This window comes from Ranitomeya variabilis, chromosome 2 (assembly GCF_051348905.1).
Source record: "Ranitomeya variabilis isolate aRanVar5 chromosome 2, aRanVar5.hap1, whole genome shotgun sequence".
Lineage (NCBI taxonomy): Eukaryota > Metazoa > Chordata > Amphibia > Anura > Dendrobatidae > Ranitomeya > Ranitomeya variabilis.
In genome coordinates this window covers 314,593,611-314,619,388 of record NC_135233.1, presented here as the reverse complement: position 1 = coordinate 314,619,388, position 25,778 = coordinate 314,593,611, and positions in this window count along the sequence as shown.

Genomic DNA, 25,778 nt, shown 5'->3' with positions numbered 1-25,778 from the left:
AGTAAATAAAAACAATAGCTGAATTATTGTTTTTTGTTCATTCTGCATCTGAAAAATCTGAATAAAAAGTAATATCTATCCCAAAATGGTACCAAACAAATTTCAACCTCATCGAGTAAAAAATATCCCTAATACAGCTTTGTTTGCCAATAATTAAAAAAATTACAGCTATCCGAATATGGAGACCAGATAACTATTTTTTTTTTTCAGAAAAAAGCATTTTTACTGTGTGATAGCAGGAAAAAAAAAAACAATATAAATCTGGTATTGATTAGTACCCCCGAAGTATAAACCTGCATTATCACTTGTACTGCAAGGTGGACCATACACAAATAAAAATCAGTAGTACTCTTGTACTGCTGTCTGTTTGCTCATCCTACCTCCCAAAAATCGAATTAGGTTTGGTGCACTTTTATCCTGTGCTCTCCACTGAGCGCTTACATCAGGTTTTCCATGTAAATCTTCAAAAATGTGATTCAGATGAAATGCCTGATGGAACTACTCACTTGAGGCAAATATGAACCCATAAATGGCCTAGATTAGTGGTACTCCCTTAATTACCATGAACCAAAAAAGAATATGGGAAGCATATGCAATAAAAATAGCAAAGTTTATTGAATAGAAATTACATAAAAAAAATAAAGTAGGGACATAAATTATAAATAACCACTTATTAAGGAAGTACACCGAAAATAATAGCAAAAGCAACAAGAAAGTCACCTTAGGCCTCTTTCACACGTCCAGATAATTCCGGTACCGGAGAAATCGGTACCGGAGTTATCCGTGTCCGTGTGCTCACGTGGCACATCAGTGTGGCACACGTGCGGCATCCGTGTGCCGCCTGAGGACCACACGGACCGTGCAGGAGAGACAGCGCTACACTAAGCGCCGTCCCCCCTGTGTGGTGCTGAAGGTGGCATTCATCTCTTCTCCCCGCAGGAGAGAAGAGATGAATGATCAAGTTTTTTTTTTTTTTTTGTTAAAAATAAAGTTGCATGTGACCCCCCTCCACCCCCAGTGCGCCGCCCGGCCCCTTGCAGAAGAAATACTCACCCGGCCAGCTCCCGCGATGTCTCCTCTCTCCTCTCTGTGCTGGCAGCAGGTCCTGTGTGAGCGGTCACGTGGGACCGCTAATTACAGTGAGGAATATGCGCATAGGGGGGACAGCACTTAGTGTAGCTCTGTCTCTCCTGCGGGCAGTACGTGCACACGGAGGAGAGTGCACACTGTTCTCCGTGTGCACGTGTGCAGGACGTATTGCAGTACGAGCTGCCGGAGATAAGCGGACATGTCTCCGTGTTTTGCACACGGACACACGGTCCGTGAAAACACGGAGATATGTGCATAGACCCATTCATTTGAATGGGTCTACGTGTGTCAGTGTCTCCGGTACGTGAGAAAACTGTCACTACACATACTGGAGGCACTGACGTGTGAAAGAGGCCTTAAATAAATACAGGTATTGATATTGGTATAGGTGCAGGAATGGAATTTATATCAATACCTGTATGTAGTTTTTTTAAATGTTCTAATAAAAAGAAATTTTATTTAAACTGGATGGACGTGCTGGAAACACCCCTCCTTCTTCATATTCTACATAGTTTGTGTGACATATTAAAGATATGTTTTTTAGCTTGCAGGTTTCTAAGCTGCAATATTTTACTACTTCATTTCTCTTACTGCAGCCTTTCAGCGATTTGTATAATCATAATCCCTAGTGACATATGCAATGATAGCAACTGACTGCTTTCTCTCTCTCCAGCACTTTGTTGCTAGAAATGCTGAGTTTAATTAGCTGTACAAAATACAGTGGAGCAAATGGGTCACCTTTATGTCAGGTTTTCAGCAGTCAATTCTTTGCTCATTTTCTTAGGATTGCCCTTAGTGCCGACAACTCCACATACAGCTCTTGAAGCTAAAAATCTCAAACACTTAAGAGAAAACACTTTGAATGGGGAAATAATAAGATTATAAAACTATTAGCTTTGAGGGATTTTTTCCATGTGAAGATTGGTAAAGGCCTGTTTTTCTTTAATTAAGTAATTACTAAAGTTCACAGCTCTGCAGTCATTTTCATGTTTGTTCACTGCAGCGAAAGATAATTTGTTAAAGCATCCAGCATGCCCCAATGGCTACTTTTCAGCTCCATGTATAAATATATCTGCTGGGAAGCCAAGACTGAAGTGCACTGCACACATGGGGTTATCTGTGTGTCCGACACTTAAAAACAAAATGTCACTTACATTTAGAGTTGACAAGCTCCTTGGCTTGTCAGGTTATTTCTTAACAATTTTGATGTACAAGGTGCAAAATGACAAGTTAATCTACAGGTCTTGCCTAATCTTGATTTCCCCTTAGTACTGTGTAAGAGACAATGAAGCATACAGTATTTTGGGTATGTATTAGTGTCGATCGAGCACTGAAATGCTAAATTGATCGGTATTCAAATCAAGCATGTTTGGCTCACATGTGCTCAACTTGAGTAGCAAGCATAATGGAAGTGAATGGCCAACTTGGGCATTTTTCGGAAGGACAAAAAATTCTCTGTCTCTCTCAGATATATTTCAAAATGGTTGAATGATCCTTTCTTTTTATTATTATTTTTGGCCCCTTTTTTAAATACACATTTCAACCCTTTAATGCTCCATATTGAATATATACATTATGAAGAATATCAAGGTGCTTGGAATGGGCTGAAGAGCTGAATACATCCTACACAGGGCAGCTGCTGATTATATAACATAAAAGGCTAGATTTAACAGCAGTGACCAGCAATACTACCAATCACTGCTGATAATCTGCCACAAACCGGCCCAGGCATTCATAGTTACATAGTTTCATAGAATGAAAAAAGACTTAGATACATCAAGTTCACCCTAAGGGTACCGTCTCACAAAACGATTTACCAACGATCACGACCAGCGATACGACCTGGCCATGATCGTTGGTAAGTCGTTGTGTGGTCGCTGGAGAGCTCTCCAGCGACCAACGATGCCGAGGTCCCCGGGTAACCAGGGTAAACATCGGGTTACTAAGCGCAGGGCCGCGCTTAGTAACCCGATGTTTACCCTGGTTACCGTCGTAAATGTAAAAAAAAAAAACAGTACATACTCACATTCCGGTGTCCGTCAGGTCCCTTGCCGTCTGCTTCCCGCACTGACTGACTCCCGGCCGTAAAGTGAAAGCAGATCACAGCGGTGACGTAACCGCTGTGCTCTGCTTTCACTTTACGGCCGGGAGTCAGTCAGTGCGGGAAGCAGACGGCAAGGGACCTGACAGACACCGGAATGTGAGTATGTACTGTTTTTTTTTACATTTACGACGGTAACCAGGGTAAACATCGGGTTACTAAGCGCGGCCCTGCGCTTAGTAACCCGATGTTTACCCTGGTTACAAGCGAACGCATCGTTGGATCGGTGTCACACACACCGATCCAACGATGACAGCGGGAGATCCAGCGACGAAATAAAGTTCCAAACGATCTGCTACGACGTACGATTCTCAGCAGGGTCCCTGATCGCTGCTGCGTGTCAGACACAGCGATATCGTATGGATATCGCTGGAACGTCACGGATCATGCCGTCGTAGCGACTAAAGTGCCACTGTGAGACGGTACCCTTACTCCACCAACTATACATCTTTCATGCACCCATCATTTGCCCTCTACAATGTGATCGCAGGGAGCTAATGTGTTTCCATGATAACCAGGGGCAAAAATAATGTCTTGATATGTTTATGTTGATAGAAAAAATAAAAAGTTATGGCTGTTTGAAAAAGGGGATGAAAAAATCATAAGCTTGATTGACTGCTCCACGGTGTCCTTTTGACGCTGAAATTTAACAATGATCAGTACAAGGAACATATTGTCCTCCAGGCTGAGATTGAGGTTAGTTCTTGAAAACTCTTGGACTTAAAGAGGACCATTTATCAAATTTTTCATGTTAAACTGGATGCACAATGTAATAGAGCAGAATATAATGTTTTTATTTATTTTTTATTTTGCTCCTACATAGGGATATTAGCAATCAAAGTATTTGAGTTAATTTTCATTAAGTTCAAGTGGGTGTTATCAGATAGATTTCACTGGGGTCATGTACTTCTTTCTTCTGTAAGACATTGCCTAATGATACGCATGAAACAACACAAAACAGAAAGAAAACACACCCCTCAATAGCTTAGAGCAGGCTTCTCCTACATGAGATGTAATGATAGACAGATATGACCTCCTTGTCTGACCTCCTGCATGATTCTAAAGTGCTGGGAGTAGCTCACAAATGACTAGCACCTTTCATCTAAGGTCCTTTAAGTCAGTGTGGGGGAATGGCTTAGCTGTGTTACAGTACAAATCCTTCTTTCAACTTTCCTCCTTTCACAGCACTGTCACCTATGTTGCACCACTCCTTCTGCCCACACTGCCTGTCTGGAGATGAGAGATGAAAGGTGTCAATAGTCACACTTATGTCAACTTTACTGATGACAACTTGTAATCATTCTGCATTCAGATCAGGGCAGGGTGTGCTTAAATCTCACACAGGAGTAGCCTTCTGTAAGATATTGTAGGAGTATGTTGTTTCTCCGCAATGTGTGATTCCCTGCTTTTGTTTCAGAAATGTCATATAAAGGCAAGAAGTACACTCCCCCATTAAAACTATCTGATTCCACCCACTTGGACTTAACTAAAAGTAACTTATTCAAGAATCAATTATTTTGATTACTAATATTTCTGCTATTGAGGGTTGAAATGAAATAGAAAAAAACTATTTATTCCATTCTACAACCATTATTACATCGTGTTCATTTTTATATGAACAACTTGGTGAAATGTCCTCTTTAAGATTGCGCTCACTATCTTGCAGAAAATACACAAGTTAATATAAAGTATTATACAGCCATGTTGACATGGATTTTAAAAATAAGGTAATCAAATCTCAAAGATCAATTCAAAGGGGTTGTCCACTATTGGAATACCACTCTTTCATAAAAATAAAAAAACTACATTTTTACTTCCCAGATAGGTGTCACTCCTCCAATCTCCACACTGATAATAAAAAGGGTAAAGAGTGCTCCCTTTTTATTATCGTGAGCAAAAAGAACAAAATAAATACCGAGGACGTCCTCCTAACTGGTGGAGTTGCACTGTGAGTACAACAGCATTATATATGTGTCACAAGTATAGATCTCCACATCCACTAATCACTGAAGCAGAGGGAATCACTGTCTCATACTGGGAGGTTAGGTAAAAGAACAGATACATAGATGCAACCAACGACCATGCATTTGTTTTGTTCTTCCGAAGGATTCAATCTTATCTGTTATGAAACTATAGAATTTTGTAGAAATTTAAATTAACAATTCAGTATAAACATTTTTCATGCTTTCTGCTAAAATAAAAAATGAGTGTTGCAAAAAAGGCTACATAAAGTATAAAAAATATAGTAAATTAGTTTTTTTTACTAGTGATGAGCAGATCTATGGAAATTAGAACTTGCCATCTCAGAAGAATTTTCTCCAAAAATATTATTTTTGGTGAATAAATTTGCATGAATCTTAATACTGGAAAGCTAGTAATTGCTCGTAAAATACACATGGGGAGAGGAGAGAGAGAAGGAGAGAGAGAACCCTGCTGACCATGAGAACTTACACTCTACAGAGTGACCCTCAAACCATAAAAGTTTACACTCTACAGGAAAGAAAGAGTCCCACTGAGCATAAGAGCTTACACTCTACAGAAGAGAGACAGGACCCTGCTGACCATAAGAGCTTACATTCTGCAGGACAGAGAGAGGAGACCCGGCTGACCATAATAGCTTAAATTCTACAGGAGAGAGACTTACCCAGTGACTATGGAGATGGAAAACTGGAGACTGTGACCACTGGAAGCTGCTGATTTATGATGGCAAACCATAAGATGACATAGCTGCAAGGCATTAAGGTGAGGCCCATGTTGCAAGGCAAAATTACATTAGCCCACTCTCTGATGCTTCAGTGTGGGAAATGGCGTTGAACAAGATTTCTTTTTTCTCCTTTTTGCAAACTACATATAGAATCTCTAAATGTTTGAATTTCTATGAAACCATGAATTTCAGGAAATTTGACTCGAAACACTATTCCCTGTGGATATATCCATTCATCTCTAATTTTTACTTTTGCAATGGAAATATAACACAATATAGTACATCTTTACTTTTCAAACCAAATTTACCTAAGACATTGCAATTTCTTTCTCTTACGATTATATTTTAGCCGTTTTTAAATAGAACAAGCTTTTGCATCATAACTTAGACATAAAAAAGTTGCTACCAATGGTACTTTGCACAATTTATTTTCTAAGGTCAGCTTATTTCTTCCCAAAGTCTTATTTCTGTGTAATTATAGCAGCAAGAACTATAGAAACTTTTCTTCCTGGGGTGCTATATAAGAAAACAATGACTTACGTTACATTTATTTTTACCTTTACACAGCAGGCAATTTGACTCACTTCCCCTAAAATGCCATAAAGCATGACAACATAAAAACAAATAAAAATTAACAACATAATGCAAGTACTGTAACATAGGTCAAGAAATAGTAAAAACCGCAGTCAAATTATACAGGTGTGTAATTCTACATAAATAAAGGCTCTGTGAATCTACAAAGTGTTGGACTTACTATACTAATTAATTGATGGTGGAAACAACCATGGCATATATGAAATGCTTAAGAAAATCACTTATAGAGGATATGTCACAAGACAACCACTTTTCAAACAAGAGATGGAGAAGTGACCAGTTGATTGCCACAGATAGAGATGTGCAAACCCAAACAGTAAAGTTCAGGGTCCGTAACAGACACGTGGTATCCATGCACAGACCCCGAACTTGAAAGTCCGATCTATCAAAGTATAAAAACACTTAACCCGATCGGTAAACACTGTAAATAGAAAAAAATCAAAATGACTTCAATTCCACAAAAAATGCTGAACAAGAGATCAAAAAATCACATCTATCCCAAAATGGTACTAATAAAAACATTCTCTCTCCCTGCAAAAAATAAGGCGTTAAACAGCTCCATCAGACAAAACTAAAAATGTTACAGGTCTCGGAAAAGGGCGACACAACACCAAAAATTATATTTTTCAAACAATAGATTTTTTTTCACCACTAAAATAATACAAAAAACTGGACACATTTGTATCACCCCAATTGTACTGATGGGGAGAATCATATTGCATGGTAATTTTTACCATAAAATGTACACTTTAAAAACAATTCTCAAAAAAGTCAGAATTGCATTTTTTTTCCCAATTTCACAACTTGGAATTATATTTTTACCATTTTCAAGTACACTATGTGGTAAACTGAATAGTATCATTCAAAAGTACAACTCGTCTTGAAAAAAACAAGTCTTCATATGTCTATGTGGACAGAAAAATAAAAGGGCTATATCTCAGGGAAGAAGGGGAGGAAAAAACAGAAACGAAAAAAGGAAAACGGGCTGTGACATGAGAGGGTTATTAACCTTATTTATATCACTAGCTGTTTCCAACCAGCTAACGCTCGGCATGCTCATTGCTCAATTAACGCTGCTAGTGATTAAACTAAAGTAAATAATGACAACATTCAATAGCGCTTACGCAGGTGGTAAATTAACTTAAAATGAAGTTAATAACAATAATAATAATTAAAAATCTGAATAATACTAATACATTTTATTCACAGTGTAAAATCAAACGCAAACTGGATTCGTGTGGTAATGTGTGGGGACAGAGCCTCGTGTGATAATGTGTGGGGACAGAGCCTCATGTGATAATGTGTGGGGACGGAGCCTCGTGTAGTAATATGTGGGGATGGAGCCTCGTGTGGTAATGTGTGGGGACGCAGCCTCATGTGGTAATGTGTGAGGATAGAGCCTCGTGTGATAATGTGTGGGGAAGGAGCCTCGCGTGGTAATGTGTGGGGACACAGCCTCATGTTGTAATGTGTGAGGACGGAGCCTCATGTGATAATGTTTGGGGACGGAGCCTCGTGTTGTAATGAGGAGGTATGGAGCCTCGTGTGGTAATGTGGAGGGACGGAGCCTCATGTGGTAATGTGTAAGGACGGAGCCTTGTATGGTAATGTGTGGGGACAGAGCTTCATGTGGTAATGTGTGAGGACGGAGCCTCATGTGGTAATGGGGGGACGGAGCCTCGTGTGGTAATGTGTGGGGACGGAGCCTCGTGTGGTAATGTGTGGGGACGGAGCCTTGTGTGGTAATGGGGGGCGGGATTATGTGTGGTAATATGGTGGGGGGGGTGGGATTATGTGTGGTAATGTGGTGGGGGGCCGGATTATGTCTGGTAATATGGTGGGGGGAGGGATTATGTGTGGTAATGTGGTGGGGGGCGGGATTATGTGTTGTAATGTAGTGGAGTTTGGGATTGTGTGTGGTAATGTGGTGGGGGGGCAGGATAGTGTGTGGTAATGTGGTGGGGGCGGGATTGTGTGTGGTAATGTGGTGGGGGCGGAATTGTGTGTGGTAATTTGGTGAGGGGGCGGGATTGTGTGTGGTAATGTGGTGGGGGGGCGGGATTGTGTGTGGTGATGTGGGGGGCGGGATTTTGTGTGGTAATGTGGTGAGGGGGCGGGATTGTGTGTGGTAATGTGGTGGGGGGGCGGAATTGTGTGTGGTAATGTGGTGGGGGGGCAGGATTGTGTGTGGTAATGTGGTGAGGGGGTGGGATTGTGTGTGGTAATGTGGTGAGGGGGCGGGATTGTGTGTGGTAATGTGGTGAGGGGGCGGGATTGTGTGTGGTAATGTGATGGGGGGCGGGATTGTGTGTGGTAATGTGAGGGGCGGCATTGTGTGTGGTAATGTGGTGAGGGCGGGATTGTGTGCAGTAATGTAGTGAGGGGGCGGGATTGTGTGTGGTAATGTGGTGAGGGGGCAGGATTGTGTGGTAATGTGGTGAGGGGGCGGGATTTTGTGTGGTAATGTGGTGAGGGGGCGGGATTGTGTGTGGTAATGTGGTGGGGGGCAGGATTATGTGTGGTAATGTGGTGGGGGGCAGGATTATGTCGGGTAATGTGGTGGGGGGCGGGATTATGTGTTGTAATGTAGTGGGGTTCGGGATTGTGTGTGGTAATGTGGTGGGGGGGTGGGATTGTGTGTGGTAATGTGGTGGGGGCGGGATTGTGTGTGGTAATGTGGTGGGGGCGGGATTGTGTGTGGTAATTTGGTGAGGGGGAGGGATTGTGTGTGGTAATGTGGTGGGGGGCGGGATTGTGTGTGGTGATGTGGGGGGCGGGATTTTGTGTGGTAATGTGGGGGGGTGGGATTATGTGTGGTAATGTGGTGAGGGGGCGGGATTGTGTGTGGTAATGTGGTGGGGGGATTGTGTGTGGTAATGTGGTGAGGGGGTGGGATTATGTGTGGTAATGTGGTGGGGGGCGGAATTGTGTGTGGTAATGTGGTGGGGGGCAGGATTGTGTGTGGTAATGTGGTGAGGGTGGCGGGATTGTGTGTGGTAATGTGGTGGGGGGATTGTGTGTGGTAATGTGGTGGGGGGGCGGGATTGTGTGTGGTAATGTGGTGGGGGGGCGGGATAGTGTGTGGTAATGTGGTGAGGGGGCGGGATTGTGTGTGGTAATGTGGTGAGGGGGTGGGATTGTGTGTGGTAATGTGGTGGGATTGTGTGTGGTAATGTGGTGGGGGGCAGGATTGTGTGTGGTAATGTGGTGAGGGTGGCGGGATTGTGTGTGGTAATGTGGTGGGGGGGCAGGATTATGTGTGATAATGTGGTGAGGGGGTGGCATTGTGTGTGGTAATGTGGTGAGGGGGCGGGATTGTGTGTGGTAATGTGGTGGGGGGTGGGATTATGTGTGGTAATGTGGTGAGGGGGTGGCATTGTGTGTGGTAATGTGGTGAGGCGGCGGCATTGTGTGTGGTAATGTGGTGGGGGGCGGGATTGTGTGTGGTAATGTGGTGGGGGGGTGGCATTGTGTGTGGTAATGTGCTGGGGGGCGGGATTGTGTTTGGTAATGTGGTGGGGGTGGGATTGTGTGTAATAATGGGGTGTGGGGCAGGATTATGTGTGGTGATGTGTGGGGGCGGAGCTACTGTGCAGGGGGCGGGATTAGTGAGTAATCACTATGCCTCTTACAGTGGGGCAAAAAAATATTTAGTCATTCAGCAATAGTGCAAGTTCCACCACTTAAAAAGATGAGAGGCGTCTGTAATTTACATCATAGGTAGACCTCAACTATGGGAGACAAACTGAGAAAAAAAAATCCAGAAAATCACATTGTCTGTTTTTTTATCATTTTATTTGCATATTAGGGTGGAAAATAAGTATTTGGTCAGAAACAAAATTTCATCTCAATACTTTGTAATATATCGTTTGTTGGCAATGACAGAGGTCAAACGTTTTCTGTAAGTCTTCACAAGGTTGCCACACACTGTTGTTGGTATGTTGGCCCATTCCTCCATGCAGATCTCCTCTAGAGCAGTGATGTTTTTGGCTTTTCGCTTGGCAACACGGACTTTCAACTCCCTCCAAAGGTTTTCTATAGGGTTGAGAACTGGAGACTGGCTAGGCCACTCCAGGACCTTAAAATGCTTCTTACGAAGCCACTCCTTCGTTGCCCTGGCGGTGTGCTTTGGATCATTGTCATGTTGAAAGACCCAGCCACGTTTCATCTTCAATGCCCTTGCTGATGGAAGGAGGTTTGCACTCAAAATCTCACGATACATGGCCCCATTCATTCTTTCATGTACCCGGATCAGTGGTCCTGGCCCCTTTGCAGAGAAACAGCCCCAAAGCATGATGTTTCCACCACCATGCTTTACAGTAGGTATGGTGTTTGATGGATGCAACTCAGTATTCTTTTTCCTCCAAACACGACAAGTTGTGTTTCTACCAAACAGTTCCAGTTTGGTTTCATCAGACCATAGGACATTCTCCCAAAACTCCTCTGGATCATCCAAATGCTCTCTAGCAAACTTCAGACGGGCCCGGACATGTACTGGCTTAAGCAGTGGGACACATCTGGCACTGCAGGATCTGAGTCCATGGTGGCGTAGTGTGTTACTTATGGTAGGCCTTGTTACATTGGTCCCAGCTCTCTGCAGTTCATTCACTAGGTCCCCCCGCGTGGTTCTGGGGTTTTTGCTCACCGTTCTTGTGATCATTCTGACCCCACGGGGTGGGATTTTGCGTGGAGCCCCAGATCGAGGGAGATTATCAGTGGTCTTGAATGTCTTCCATTTTCTAATTATTGCTCCCACTGTTGATTTCTTCACTCCAAGCTGGTTGGCTATTGCAGATTCAGTCTTCCCAGCCTGGTGCAGGGCTACAATTTTGTTTCTGGTGTCCTTTGACAGCTCTTTGGTCTTCACCATAGTGGAGTTTGGAGTCAGACTGTTTGAGGGTGTGCACAGGTGTCTTTTTATACTGATAACAAGTTTAAACAGGTGCCATTACTACAGGTAATGAGTGGAGAAAAGAGGAGACTCTTAAAGAAGAAGTTACAGGTCTGTGAGAGCCAGAAATCTTGATTGTTTGTTTCTGACCAAATACTTATTTTCCACCATAATATGCAAATAAAATGAAAAAAAAACAGAAAATGTGATTTTCTGGATTTTTTTTCTCAGTTTGGCTCCCATAGTTGAGGTCTACCTATGATGTAAATTACAGACGCCTCTCATCTTTTTAAGTGGTGGAACTTGCACTATTGCTGACTGACTAAATACTTTTTTGCCCCACTGTATATATATAGATGCAAAGGTGTGGAGGCCTGCATTTCTTCGCATGGCGCTAATATTCGCTATAGAATAAATTGAGATGTTTTGAAAACTTTCATTGTTTCACAATTTGCATACAATTAACATGTATCCAACCTGTGTTTTCCAAAACTGTTCCTTCAACCGTTTTATCATTGAGGAACACATATATCTGCTTTGTCCTCCAGAGAAAGACAGTGGCTATTTGTTATCATTCTCTCAATTTGGCTAATAGATAAGGGTTCTGAATTCCTCAGTATAGAAGTCAATGTATGCCGCTATCCACATAGCTGTTTCTATTTCAAACTTCACATTATTATTATGTTATTATTATTACAAACCAATACAATTAATGGATGTGTGTGTTAGGTGTCAAGTCTCGAACCATCTCCGCTGCAGTCCCCCATTCCTCTCCAGCCGCAGTGGAGCTGATCAGCGGAGACGTCAGTCCCAGCGTCTGACTCAGGCTGATACTGGGCGACTGGTTACTACTGTTCTTCCAGGCTCTGCCTTTATAGCCAGCGCTGATCAGCAGCGAGCAGATCTTTCTGGGACTAAGTCCTGCTTTTCCCATACTAGGCATGCCCACGGGACGACCTCCCATTGGAGGACGGGGGTCACATGTGCAGGTCCTGAAGCGGTTCCTGTTGGACCACTAGGAAGGTCATTGAGTGCTAAAACTATAAAAGGTTCGAATGGCCACACAGCCATGTGCTAGTATCAACCCTATGTTATGGGCTCAGCGCCAGTGTGGTCATAGTTGTATGTGGTCAGGGTTTGGGTGAAATAAGCCCCTAGAATATTGGCACCTCCGGTGAGGAGTATTTGTGTATGTGGATTCAGGGCTTGCGTATAGCCATTAGAATTCTGGCTCCACCAGAGAGGAGTTGCTTGTGTGCTATTCTGACTGCATGACCACTGTTGGCTCTATTAGGTAGCTGTGATCTCCTGTGAGGTTAACAGGGCATGGCATACTCTTTTCGTAGTGAATCTGTGAAGTAACAGAGTTCGCTTATACCGCAATATAGTACCGCCTGTTACTAGCAGCAGGTTTCTTTCCTGCACGGTGGACCCCGGGTTGTGAACGCACCTACTGCCTTATATATATATATATATATATATATATATTCGGTGCGTTCTGCCAACCCTAACAGAATACTAGCCCCAGGGTCTGGCTGGTAAATGGAGGACAAACAGCAATCCTTGCGGTACATCCAGCAGCTGGAGGGTAGGTTGGTGGCTCTCGAGCGCACAACCTCAGCTTTGGATGTTACCGCAGTTGCTGTTCAGGCAGCTAGCGTGGCTGCAACAACCTTGTCCACTGCCACCCCTGTTCCAACTCTATCTCGCCTCCCACTGCCAGGAAAATTTTCTTGTGATAGTAAATCTTGTAGGGGTTTCGTGAGCCAGTGCACTATACACCTCGAGCTCCTGGCCACACGTTTCCCCACAGAGCGGGCAAAGGTGGGATTTATTGTGTCTCTCCTATCGGACAGGGCATTGGAATAGACTATGCCGCTGTGGGAGCGTGGCGATCATGTGGTGCAGAGTGCTCCACTGTTCCTGAGCACTCTGAAACAGGTATTTTTAGGGCATTGAGTCACCCATGATACGGCGCTCCAACTGTTGGCATTGACTCAGGGCTCGTCCTTGGTCAGCCATTTTGCCGTCCACTTCCGCACCCTAGCATCTGACCTAGAGTGGTCTGATTAAGCCCTTACCCTTATATTTTGGAGGGGGCTGGCAGACCTCGTGAAGGACGCTCTGGCCTCTAGGGAGATTCCTGCCACACTGGAGGAGTTAATAGCAGTGTCTATTCGTATTGACCTTCGCTTTCACGAGCGGAGGTTAGAACGGGTCTAGTGTAGGCAGAGGTTTCGGCTGGCTCCCACCTTCGCCAAACCTTTGGAATCTCTGGTCCTGGTCCCTGAGTCACATGAGGCCATGGAAGTGTCACGAAAAGGATCTAAGTACCGGACCGCTCATGCACTCAAGGTCTGCCATGTTTGCCAGCAGTCAGGACATCTTGCCACCAGATGTTCCCAGCTGTCGAGGAAATGTCAGCGTCTTGTGGTAGTATGTGGAGGTACACTAGACATGGCGATGTTTGCCTCCAAATTGTCCTTTAAGGGGACAATTACAATAGGCTCATTCACTCACTCGGTAGAGATCTGCGTGGATTCTGGGGCGGAGGGCAATATTATGTCTTCTGCCTTCACCCAACATCACGCAATACCCCTGATAATGCTAGCTCCACCAGTAACCGTACGAGTTGTGAATGGGTCGACACTGCCCTCACAGATAACACACCAGACCATCCCTTTCACTCTGTCCATGTCGCCATCTCATCAGGAGATTACATCTCTGCTCGCCATTCCTGAGGGAATTGATGAGGTCCTGTTAGGGATACCTTGGCTACGGTACCACTCTCCTCATATCGAGTGGTCCACAGGCAGAATTTTGGGATGGGGTGAATCTTGTGGGGGTAGATGCCAGAGGGAAAGCATTCAGGTTGCTACTACTGAGGTACCCGCAGATCTATCCTCTCTCCCCAAGCAATATTGGCCCTATGCGGACGTGTTCTCCAAAAGGGCTGCGGAGACCCTTCTGCCTCACCGCCCCTATGATTGTCCTATTGACCTCTTGCCTGGTGCAGAGCCTCCCCAGGTTTGAGTCTATCCGTTATCTCTCCCGGAGACAGAGGCAATGTCACAGTACATCCAGGAAAATCTGGCAAGAGGATTAATTAGAAAGTCAGTGTCACCTGCAGAGGCTGGGTTCTTCTTCGTGCAGAAGAAGAACAGGGAACTATGTCCATGCATAGACTACGGGAGTCTTAACGCCATCAACGTTAAGAATAAGTATCCCCTGCCCCTGATATCTGAGCTTTTTGATAGGCTTTGGGGAGCAAGGGTATTTACAAAACTAGATCTGCGGAGTGCTTACAACCTGATTCGCATCCATGAAGGGGGCGAATGGAAGATGGCTTTTAACACCAGGGATGGGTGCTATGAATATCTAGTTATGCCCTTTGGGCTCTGTAATGCCCCAGCCATTTTCCAAGACTTTGTAAACTATATCTTCCGGGCTATGCTCTCCACCTCGGTCGTAGTCTATCTGGATGATATTCTCATCTACTCTCCAGATATTGACTCCCACCGGAGAGATGTTTGCAGAGTCTTCAACCTCTTACGAACAAATTCCCTCTATGCCAAGTTGGAGAAATGTGTGTTTGAGCAGGAGTCCTTACCTTTCCTGGGCTATATCATCTCCGCCCACGGATTGGCTATGGATCCTGCCAAACTACAGGCTGTGATGGACTGTCAAGAACCCTATTCTCTTAAAGTGGTGCAGCGCTTTAAGGGGTTCATTAACTATTATCGCCAGTTCATCCCTCATTTCTCAACTTTGGTAGCTCCCTTGGTAGCCTTCACCAAGAAGGGAGCAAATCCCAAATTGTGGTCTGAGGAGGTCTCCAAGGCCTTCACCTCTATTAAATTTCATTTTGCTAGCGCTCCCATCCTACATCGCCCCGATGTAGATAAGCCATTTATAATGGTGGTGGATGCCTCATCCATTGGTGCTGGAGCAGACCTCTTCCAAAAGGATGCTCAAGGTCGGAAGCATCCTTGCTTCTTTTCCAAGACCTTCACACCAACAGACAGGAATTATTTCATCATGGACAGGGAGTTGCTGGCAATGAAGTTGGCCTTCTCAGAGTGGAGACATCTTTTGGAGGGGGCTCGATTTCCCTTCCAAGTATTCACAGACCACAAGAATTTGGTCTATTTACAGACAGCCCAGTGTGTTATGGTTCTCAATGGCAAGAGAACATAGCCCAGCAAACATAAGAACTAGCTCTTGGAAGGATGGAAACTAAACTGACCATGAACTAAACCTGCCGCACAACTAACAGTAGCCGGGTAGCGTAGCCTGCGTTTTATCCCTAGACGCCCAGCGCCGGCCGGAGGACTAACTAATCCTGGCAGAGGAAAATATAGTCCTGGCTCACCTCTAGAGAAATTTCCCCGAAAGGCAGACAGAGGCCCCCACAAATATTGGCGGTGATTTTAGATGAAATGACAAACATAGTATGAAAATAGGTTTAGCAAAATTGAGGTCCGCTTACTAGATAGCAGGAAGACAGAAAGGGCACTTTCATGGTCAGCTGAAAACCCTATCAAAATACCATCCTGAAATTACTTTAAGACTCTAGTATTAACTCATAACATCAGAGTGGCAATTTCAGATCACAAGAGCTTTCCAGACACAGAAACGAAACTACAGCTGTGAACTGGAACAAAATGCAAAAACAAACAAGGACTAAAGTCCAACTTAGCTGGGAGTTGTCTAGCAGCAGGAACATGCACAGAAAGGCTTCTGATTACAATGTTGACCGGCATGGAAGTGACAGAGGAGCAAGGCTAAATAGCGACTCCCACATCCTGATGGAAACAGGTGAACAGAGAGGATGATGCACACCAGTTCAATTCCACCAGTGGCCACCGGGGGAGCCCAAAATCCAATTTCACAACAGTACCCCCCCCTCAAGGAGGGGGCACCGAACCCTCACCAGAACCACCAGGGCGATCAGGATGAGCCCTATGAAAGGCACGGACCAAATCGGAGGCATGAACATCAGAGGCAGTCACCCAAGAATTATCCTCCTGACCGTATCCCTTCCATTTGACCAGATACTGGAGTTTCCGTCTGGAAACACGGGAGTCCAAGATTTTTTCCACAACGTACTCCAACTCGCCCTCAACCAACACCGGAGCAGGAGGCTCAACGGAAGGCACAACCGGTACCTCATACCTGCGCAATAATGACCGATGAAAAACATTATGAATAGAAAAAGATGCAGGGAGGTCCAAACGGAAGGACACAGGGTTAAGAATCTCCAATATCTTGTACGGGCCGATGAACCGAGGCTTAAACTTGGGAGAAGAAACCCTCATAGGGACAAAACGAGAAGACAACCACACCAAGTCCCCAACACAAAGCCGAGGACCAACCCGACGCCGGCGGTTGGCAAAAAGCTGAGTCTTCTCCTGGGACAACTTCAAATTGTCCACTACCTGCCCCCAAATCTGATGCAACCTCTCCACCACAGCATCCACTCCAGGACAATCCAAAGATTCCACCTGACCAGAAGAAAATCAAGGATGAAACCCCGAATTACAGAAAAAGGGAGACACCAAGGTGGCAGAGCTGGCCCGATTATTGAGGGCAAACTCCGCTAAAGGCAAAAAAGCAACCCAATCATCCTGATCTGCAGACACAAAACACCTCAAATATGTCTCCAAGGTCTGATTCGTCCGCTCGGTCTGGCCATTAGTCTGAGGATGGAAAGCAGACGAGAAAGACAAATCTATGCCCATCCTAGCACAGAATGCTCGCCAAAATCTAGACACGAATTGGGTACCTCTGTCAGAAACGATATTCTCCGGAATACCATGCAAACGGACCACATTTTGAAAAAACAGAGGAACCAACTCGGAAGAAGAAGGCAACTTAGGCAGGGGAACCAAATGGACCATCTTAGAGAAACGATCACACACCACCCAGATGACAGACATCTTCTGAGAAACAGGAAGATCCGAAATAAAATCCATCGAGATGTGCGTCCAGGGCCTCTTCGGGATAGGCAAGGGCAACAACAATCCACTAGCCCGAGAACAACAAGGCTTGGCCCGAGCACAAACGTCACAAGACTGCACGAAGCCTCGCACATCTCGAGACAGGGAAGGCCACCAGAAGGACCTTGCCACCAAATCCCTGGTACCAAAGATTCCAGGATGACCTGCCAACGCAGAAGAATGAACCTCAGAAATGACCTTACTGGTCCAATCATCAGGAACAAACAGTCTACCAGGTGGGCAACGATCAGGTCTATCCGCCTGAAACTCCTGCAAGGCCCGCCGCAGGTCTGGAGAAACGGCAGACAATATCACTCCGTCCTTAAGGATACCTGTAGGTTCAGAATTACCAGGGGAGTCAGGCTCAAAACTCCTAGAAAGGGCATCCGCCTTAACATTCTTAGAACCCGGCAGGTAGGACACCACAAAATTAAACCGAGAGAAAAACAACGACCAGCGCGCCTGTCTAGGATTCAGGCGTCTGGCGGACTCAAGATAAATTAGATTTTTGTGGTCAGTCAATACCACCACCTGAGGTCTAGCCCCCTCAAGCCAATGACGCCATTCCTCAAAAGCCCACTTCATGGCCAAAAGCTCCCGATTCCCAACATCATAATTCCGCTCGGCGGGCGAAAATTTACGCGAGAAAAAAGCACAAGGTCTCATCACGGAGCAATCGGAACTTCTCTGCGACAAAACCGCCCCAGCTCCGATTTCAGAAGCGTCGACCTCAACCTGAAAAGGAAGAGCAACATCAGGCTGACGCAACACAGGGGCGGAAGAAAAGCGGCGCTTAAGCTCCCGAAAGGCCTCCACAGCAGCAGGGGACCAATCAGCAACATCAGCACCCTTCTTAGTCAAATCAGTCAATGGTTTAACAACATCAGAAAAACCAGCAATAAATCGACGATAAAAGTTAGCAAAGCCCAAAAATTTCTGAAGACTCTTAAGAGAAGAGGGTTGCGTCCAATCACAAATAGCCTGAACCTTGACAGGATCCATCTCGATGGAAGAGGGGGAAAAAATATATCCCAAAAAGGAAATCTTTTGAACCCCAAAAACGCACTTAGAACCCTTCACACACAAGGAATTAGACCGCAAAACCTGAAAAACCCTCCTGACCTGCTGGACATGAGAGTCCCAGTCATCCGAAAAAATCAAAATATCATCCAGATACACAATCATAAATTTATCCAAATAATCACGGAAAATGTCATGCATAAAGGACTGAAAGACTGAAGGGGCATTTGAAAGACCAAAAGGCATCACCAAATACTCAAAGTGGCCCTCGGGCGTATTAAATGCGGTTTTCCACTCATCCCCCTGCTTAATTCGCACCAAATTATACGCCCCACGGAGATCTATCTTAGAGAACCACTTGGCCCCCTTTATGCGAGCAAACAAATCAGTCAGCAGTGGCAACGGATATTGATATTTAACCGTGATTTTATTCAAAAGCCGATAATCAATGCACGGCCTCAAAGAGCCATCTTTCTTAGCCACAAAGAAAAAACCGGCTCCTAAGGGAGATGACGAAGGACGAATATGTCCCTTTTCCAAGGACTCCTTTATATATTCTCGCATAGCAGCATGTTCAGGCACAGACAGATTAAATAAACGACCCTTAGGGTATTTACTACCCGGAATCAAATCTATGGCACAATCGCACTCCCGGTGCGGAGGTAATGAACCAAGCTTAGGTTCTTCAAAAACGTCACGATATTCAGTCAAGAATTCAGGAATCTCAGAGGGAATAGATGATGAAATGGAAACCACAGGTACGTCCCCATGCGTCCCCTTACATCCCCAGCTTAACACAGACATAGCTTTCCAGTCAAGGACTGGGTTATGAGATTGCAGCCATGGCAATCCAAGCACCAACACATCATGTAGGTTATACAGCACAAGAAAGCGAATAATCTCCTGGTGATCCGGATTAATCCGCATAATTACTTGTGTCCAGTATTGTGGTTTATTGCTAGCCAATGGGGTGGAGTCAATCCCCTTCAGGGGTATAGGAGTTTCAAGAGGCTCCAAATCATACCCACAGCGTTTGGCAAAGGACCAATCCATAAGACTCAAAGCGGCGCCAGAGTCGACATAGGCATCCGCGGTAATAGATGATAAAGAACAAATCAGGGTCACAGACAGAATAAACTTAGACTGTAAAGTGCCAATTGAAACAGACCTATCAAGCTTCTTAGTACGCTTAGAGCATGCTGATATAACATGAGTTGAATCACCGCAATAGAAGCACAACCCATTTTTTCGTCTAAAATTCTGCCGTTCACTTCTGGACAGAATTCTATCACATTGCATATTCTCTGGCGTCTTCTCAGTAGACACCGCCAACTGGTGCACAGGTTTGCGCTCCCGCAGACGTCTATCGATCTGGATAGCCATTGTCATGGACTCATTCAGACCCGCAGGCACAGGGAACCCCACCATAACATCCTTAATGGCATCAGAGAGACCCTCTCTGAAATTCGCCGCCAGGGCGCACTCATTCCACTGAGTAAGCACAGCCCATTTACGGAATTTCTGGCAGTATATTTCAGCTTCGTCTTGCCCCTGAGATAGGGACATCAAGGCCTTTTCCGCCTGAAGTTCTAACTGAGGTTCCTCATAAAGCAACCCCAAGGCCAGAAAAAACGCATCCACATTGAGCAACGCAGGATCCCCTGGAGCCAATGCAAAAGCCCAATCCTGAGGGTCGCCCCGGAGCAAGGAAATCACAATCCTGACCTGCTGAGCAGGATCTCCAGCAGAGCGAGATTTCAGGGACAAAAACAACTTGCAATTATTTTTGAAATTTTGAAAGCAAGATCTATTCCCCGAGAAAAATTCAGGCAAAGGAATTCTAGGTTCAGATATAGGAACATGAACAACAAAATCTTGTAAATTTTGAACTTTCGTGGTGAGATTATTCAAACCTGCAGCTAAACTCTGAATATCCATTTTAAACAGGTGAACACAGAGCCATTCCAGGATTAGAAGGAGAGAGAGAGAGAGAGAGAGAAAGGCTGCAATATAGGCAGACTTGCAAGAGATTCAATTACAAGCACACTCAGAACTGAAGGAAAAAAAAAAAAAAAAAAAAAATCTTCAGCAGACTTCTCTTTTCTCTCCTTTCTCTGTCAATTAATTTAACCCTTTATGGCCGGTCAAACTGTTATGGTTCTCAATGGCAAGAGAACATAGCCCAGCAAACATAAGAACTAGCTCTTGGAAGGATGGAAACTAAACTGACCATGAACTAAACCTGCCGCACAACTAACAGTAGCCGGGTAGCGTAGCCTGCGTTTTATCCCTAGACGCCCAGCGCCGGCCGGAGGACTGACTAATCCTGGCAGAGGAAAATATAGTCCTGGCTCACCTCTAGAGAAATTTCCCCGAAAGGCAGACAGAGGCCCCCACAAATATTGGCGGTGATTTTAGATGAAATGACAAACGTAGTATGAAAATAGGTTTAGCAAAATTGAGGTCCGCTTACTAGATAGCAGGAAGACAGAAAGGGCACTTTCATGGTCAGCTGAAAACCCTATCAAAATACCATCCTGAAATTACTTTAAGACTCTAGTATTAACTCATAACATCAGAGTGGCAATTTCAGATCACAAGAGCTTTCCAGACACAGAAACGAAACTACAGCTGTGAACTGGAACAAAATGCAAAAACAAACAAGGACTAAAGTCCAACTTAGCTGGGAGTTGTCTAGCAGCAGGAACATGCACAGAAAGGCTTCTGATTACAATGTTGACCGCATGGAAGTGACAGAGGAGCAAGGCTAAATAGCGACTCCCACATCCTGATGGAAACAGGTGAACAGAGAGGATGATGCACACCAGTTCAATTCCACCAGTGGCCACCGGGGGAGCCCAAAATCCAATTTCACAACACCAGTGGTTAAATTCTCGCCAGATGGTCCTTGTTCTTCTCCCGGTTCCATTTTACCCTCCATTTTCTTTCCGGGGAGAAGAACATTCGTGCCGATGCTCTCGCTAGCTCTGTTGTATCATCTGAGGAGGAGGAAGAGGAGCCTCAGCTTATTGTCCCTTCCGAGAGCCTGAGAACTGTGGCCCTGGTTTCGCTAGAGTCTGTGCCTCTGGGCAAAACTTTTGTACCATCAAGTTTGCATCCAGAGTTTCTCTCTTGGGCTCACTCATCCAGGGTGGGTGGGCATTTTGGGACCAAAAGGACATCTGAGCTACTGGTGAGGACATACTGGTGGCTGCATATGGCCCGTGATGTCGCAGACTATGTTCAGGCATGTGTCTCCTGCGCCAAGAACAAGTCTCCTCATCAGCGGCCAGCTGGGTTGCTTCACCCCCTGCCAGTGGTGGACAGGCCCTGGGAGATGGTCGGGATGGATTTTGTGGTGGGCTTACCCAAGTCTCGTAGTTGCACCATTATTTGGGAGATCACCGACCATTTTTCCAAAATGGTGCACTTGGTGCCTCTTCCACGGCTACCTTCTGGACACAAAAGAGCATAGTAAAACCAAAAGCAGTCAGTTTCAAAAAATCACAGTAATCTGCAAGTGCTAGTAAAAAGATATAGAAAAACAGGGTATTTGGTTGATACGTTTTTTGCAAAAAATGTATACTAAGCTGCTCCACCAAACATCAAGGTATACCCATAAAGAGCAGTCCTAACTGATGTATGCAATCTCTATCTGATGTATTTAAAAACCTGATCATCTGTATATTACCTGTGTGAACAGGGTTCAGAGAGGAAATGTCCATGTGGACACGCTGAATGGAACAGCTTTTGTGCAGATAGCCCACAAGGAGTGGTGTGTAACTTCCCAGTCTTGTAGACACAAGAGAACAATTATGGAAACAGGAACACATGAGCTACTTGCACAGTGAACAAGTCTGTAGGAACATGAACACACACACCATCAAGAAACTTGAAGACACAAAAGAGCATAGTAAAACCAAAAGCACTCAGCTTCATAAATCACAGTAATCTGCAAGTGCTAGTAAAAAGATGTACAAAAACAGGGAATTTGGTTGATACGTTTTTTGCAAAAAATGTATATTAAGCTGCTCCACCAGACTTGTTCACTGTGCAAGTAGCCCATGTGTTCCTGTTTCCACGGCTACCTTCTGCACGGGCTCTGGCGGCGTTGTTTATCAAACATATCTTTCACCTACATGGTATGCCGGACAAAATTGTCAGTGACCGGGTCCCCAGTTTGCGTCTCGATTCTGGAGAGAGCTTTGTTGTCTTCTCAGCATTGAGTTGAATCTTTCCTCAGCATATCATCCCGAGACGAATGGGTTGGTAGAGAGGGCCAACCAGACTCTGGTCACATATCTACGACATTTTGTTTCTGCCAGGCAGGATGACTGGACTTCCTTGCTACCGTGGGCGGAGTTTGTGCTCAACAACGCCGTAGTCGACTCCACCGGTCAGACTCCTTTCCTCCTTAATTACGGCAGCATCCACGGGTTCCTGTGCCTATGCCCGTGTCTTCCGCCAACTCCAGGGTGGCAGACTGGGCTGTGGAGGCACGGGACATTTGGGACCGCACACAGGATGCCATCCAGGCCTCCAAGGAGAGAATGAGGTCCTCCGCCGATGCACATTGGCGCCCTGCTCTGACCTTTGCTCCTGGTGACTTCGTTTGGCTCTCTGCCCATAACATCAGGCTTCGAGTTGAGTCCACTAAGTTTGCATCTCGCTACTTGGGTCCCTTTAAAGTCCTCGAACAGGTTAACTCTGTGGTCTACCATCTGGCCCTTCCTCCACACCTAGGTTTCACCGACACCTTTCATGTGTCCCTCTTAAAGCCCGTATACATGTCTCGGTTTTCCAAGTCATCTGCTGGGACATTGGGTTACGGACGATTAGGAGGTGAATGCTATTTTGGGGTGCAAGGTGGTACGTGGCAAAGAATTTTATTTGGTGGACTGGAAGGGTTATGGCCCAGAGGGCAGGTCCTGGGAGCCTGTTGAGCACATTCGAGCTCCGCAGCTCATTGCTGCCTTCGAGCGTAGCGAGGTCTGGTGGGGCCCTAGGAGGGGGGGTAATGTTAGGTGTCGAGTTCCCTCCTCTGCACGGGGGAATCTCAAACCATCTCGGCTGCGGTCTCCCATTCCTCTCCAGCGGCAGTGGAGCCTGCTCAGCAGAGACGTCGGTCCAAGCATCTGACTCAGGCTGATACTGGGTGACTGGTTACTACTGTTCTTCCAGGCTGTGCCTTTGATCAGCAGCAAGCAGATCTTTCTGGGACTAAGTCCTGCTTTTCCCATACTGGGCATGCCCATGGGACGACCTCCCATTGGAGGTCGGGGGTCACATGCGCAGGTCCTGAAGTGGTTCCTGTTGGACCACTAGAAAGGTCCTTGAGTGTTAAAACTGTAAAAAGTTCGCATGGCCGCACAGCCATGCGCTAGTATCAAACCTATGTCATGGGCTCAGCACCAGTGTGGTCATGATTGTATGTGGTCAGGGTTTGGCTGAAATAAGCCCCTAGAATACCGGCACCTCCAGTGAGGAGTTTTTGTGTATGTGGATTCAGGGCTTGCGTATAGCCATTAGCATTCCGGCTCCCCCGGAGAGGAGTTGCTTGTGTGCTATTCTGACTGCATGACCACTGTTGGCTCTATTAGGTAGCTGTGATCTCCTGTGAGGTTAACAAGGCATGGCGTTCTCTTTTCGTAGTGAATCTGTGAAGTAACAGAGATTGCTTATACTGCCATGTAGTACCGCCTGTTACTAGCAGCAGGTTGCTCTCCTGCAAGGTGGACCCTGGGTTGCGAACGCAGGTACTGTCTTATATATATATATATATATATTTGGTGCGTTTCGCCAACCCTGCGTGTTTTTGATACAGTGCCCATGGAGCCTCTAGGCTATCTGGAAGGATACCTTAATATGAACTCTTCAATATAGTGTGTACTTTCTTACCTGTAGCCACAAACCTATGACGTCTTCGTAAACCAGGCCAGATTACTAATAAATATGGTCAGTATTTTCCTATGACTCATCTTGGTGACATCATCAGTGTTTAAAATTAGATGATCAAGTAATTTCAGTTATCTATAATATAACGCTGGGAGCGTCACTCTGTCCGAAGCCTTTATAGACTGCGCAAGCGCCGGCGCAGTCTGGACCCCACAGAGTGACGCTCCCAGGAGATCGCGGTATGCGTAAGCACTGAACGCACACCGCGATCTCCAATGGAGAAGCAGGGACGAGCCAGGAGGGTGAGTATGCAATATTTACCTGTCCTCCGTTCCACCGATGCGCACTGCTCCATCCTCCACATCCTCTGCCTGTGACGTTCAGTTCAGAGGGCACGATAACGCGCTTAATGCGCGCCGCCCTCTGACTGAACAGTCACAGCCAGAGGATGTGGAGGACAGAGCAGCGCGCATCGATGGAATGGAGGACAGGTAAATATAGCAAGTGCTGGGGGCCTGAGCTAGCGGCGACTCCGGCACCTGACCCCCACAGCGCGTCGGTGTCCCCGCCTGCTCAGGCCCCCAGCACAGCCGCCCGCACTCACCACAGCCGCCCGCACTCACCACAGCCACGCACAGCCGCCCGCACTCACCACAGCCGCCGACACTCTGCACAGCCACGCACAGCCGCCGACACTCAGCACCGCCACGCACAGCCGCCCGCACTCATCACTGCCATGCACAGCCGCCCGCACTCAGCACAGCCGCGCACAGCCGCCCGCACTCAGCACAGCCGTGCACAGCCGCCCGCACTCACCACAGCCGCCCGCACTCACCACAGCCACGCACAGCCGCCTGCACTCACCACAGCCACGCACAGCTGCCCGCACTCACCACAGCCACGCACAGCCGCCCGCACTCAGCACAGCCACGCACAGCCGCCCGCACTCAGCACAGCCACGCACAGCCACCCGCACTCAGCACCGCCACGCACAGCCGCCCGCACTCAGCACAGCCACGCACAGCCGCCCGCACTCAGCACCGCCACGCACAGCCGCCCGCACTCAGCACAGCCACGCACAGCCACCCGCACTCAGCACCGCCACGCACAGCCGCCCGCACTCAGCACAGCCACGCACAGCTGCCCACACTCAGCACAGCCACACACAGCCACCCGCACTCAGCACAGCCACGCACAGCCGCCCGCACTCAGCACAGCCACGCACAGCCGCCCGCACTCAGCACACCCACGCACAGCCACCAGCACTCAGCACAGCCACGCACAGCCGCCCGCACTCACCACAGCCGCCCGCACTCACCACAGCCACGCACAGCCGCCCGCACTCAGCACCGCCACGCACAACCGCCCGCACTCATCACCGCCACGCACAGCCGCCCGCACTCAGCACAGCCACGCACAGCTGCCCGCACTCAGCACAGCCGCCCGCACTCAGCACAGCTGCCCCACACTCAGCACAGCTGCCCG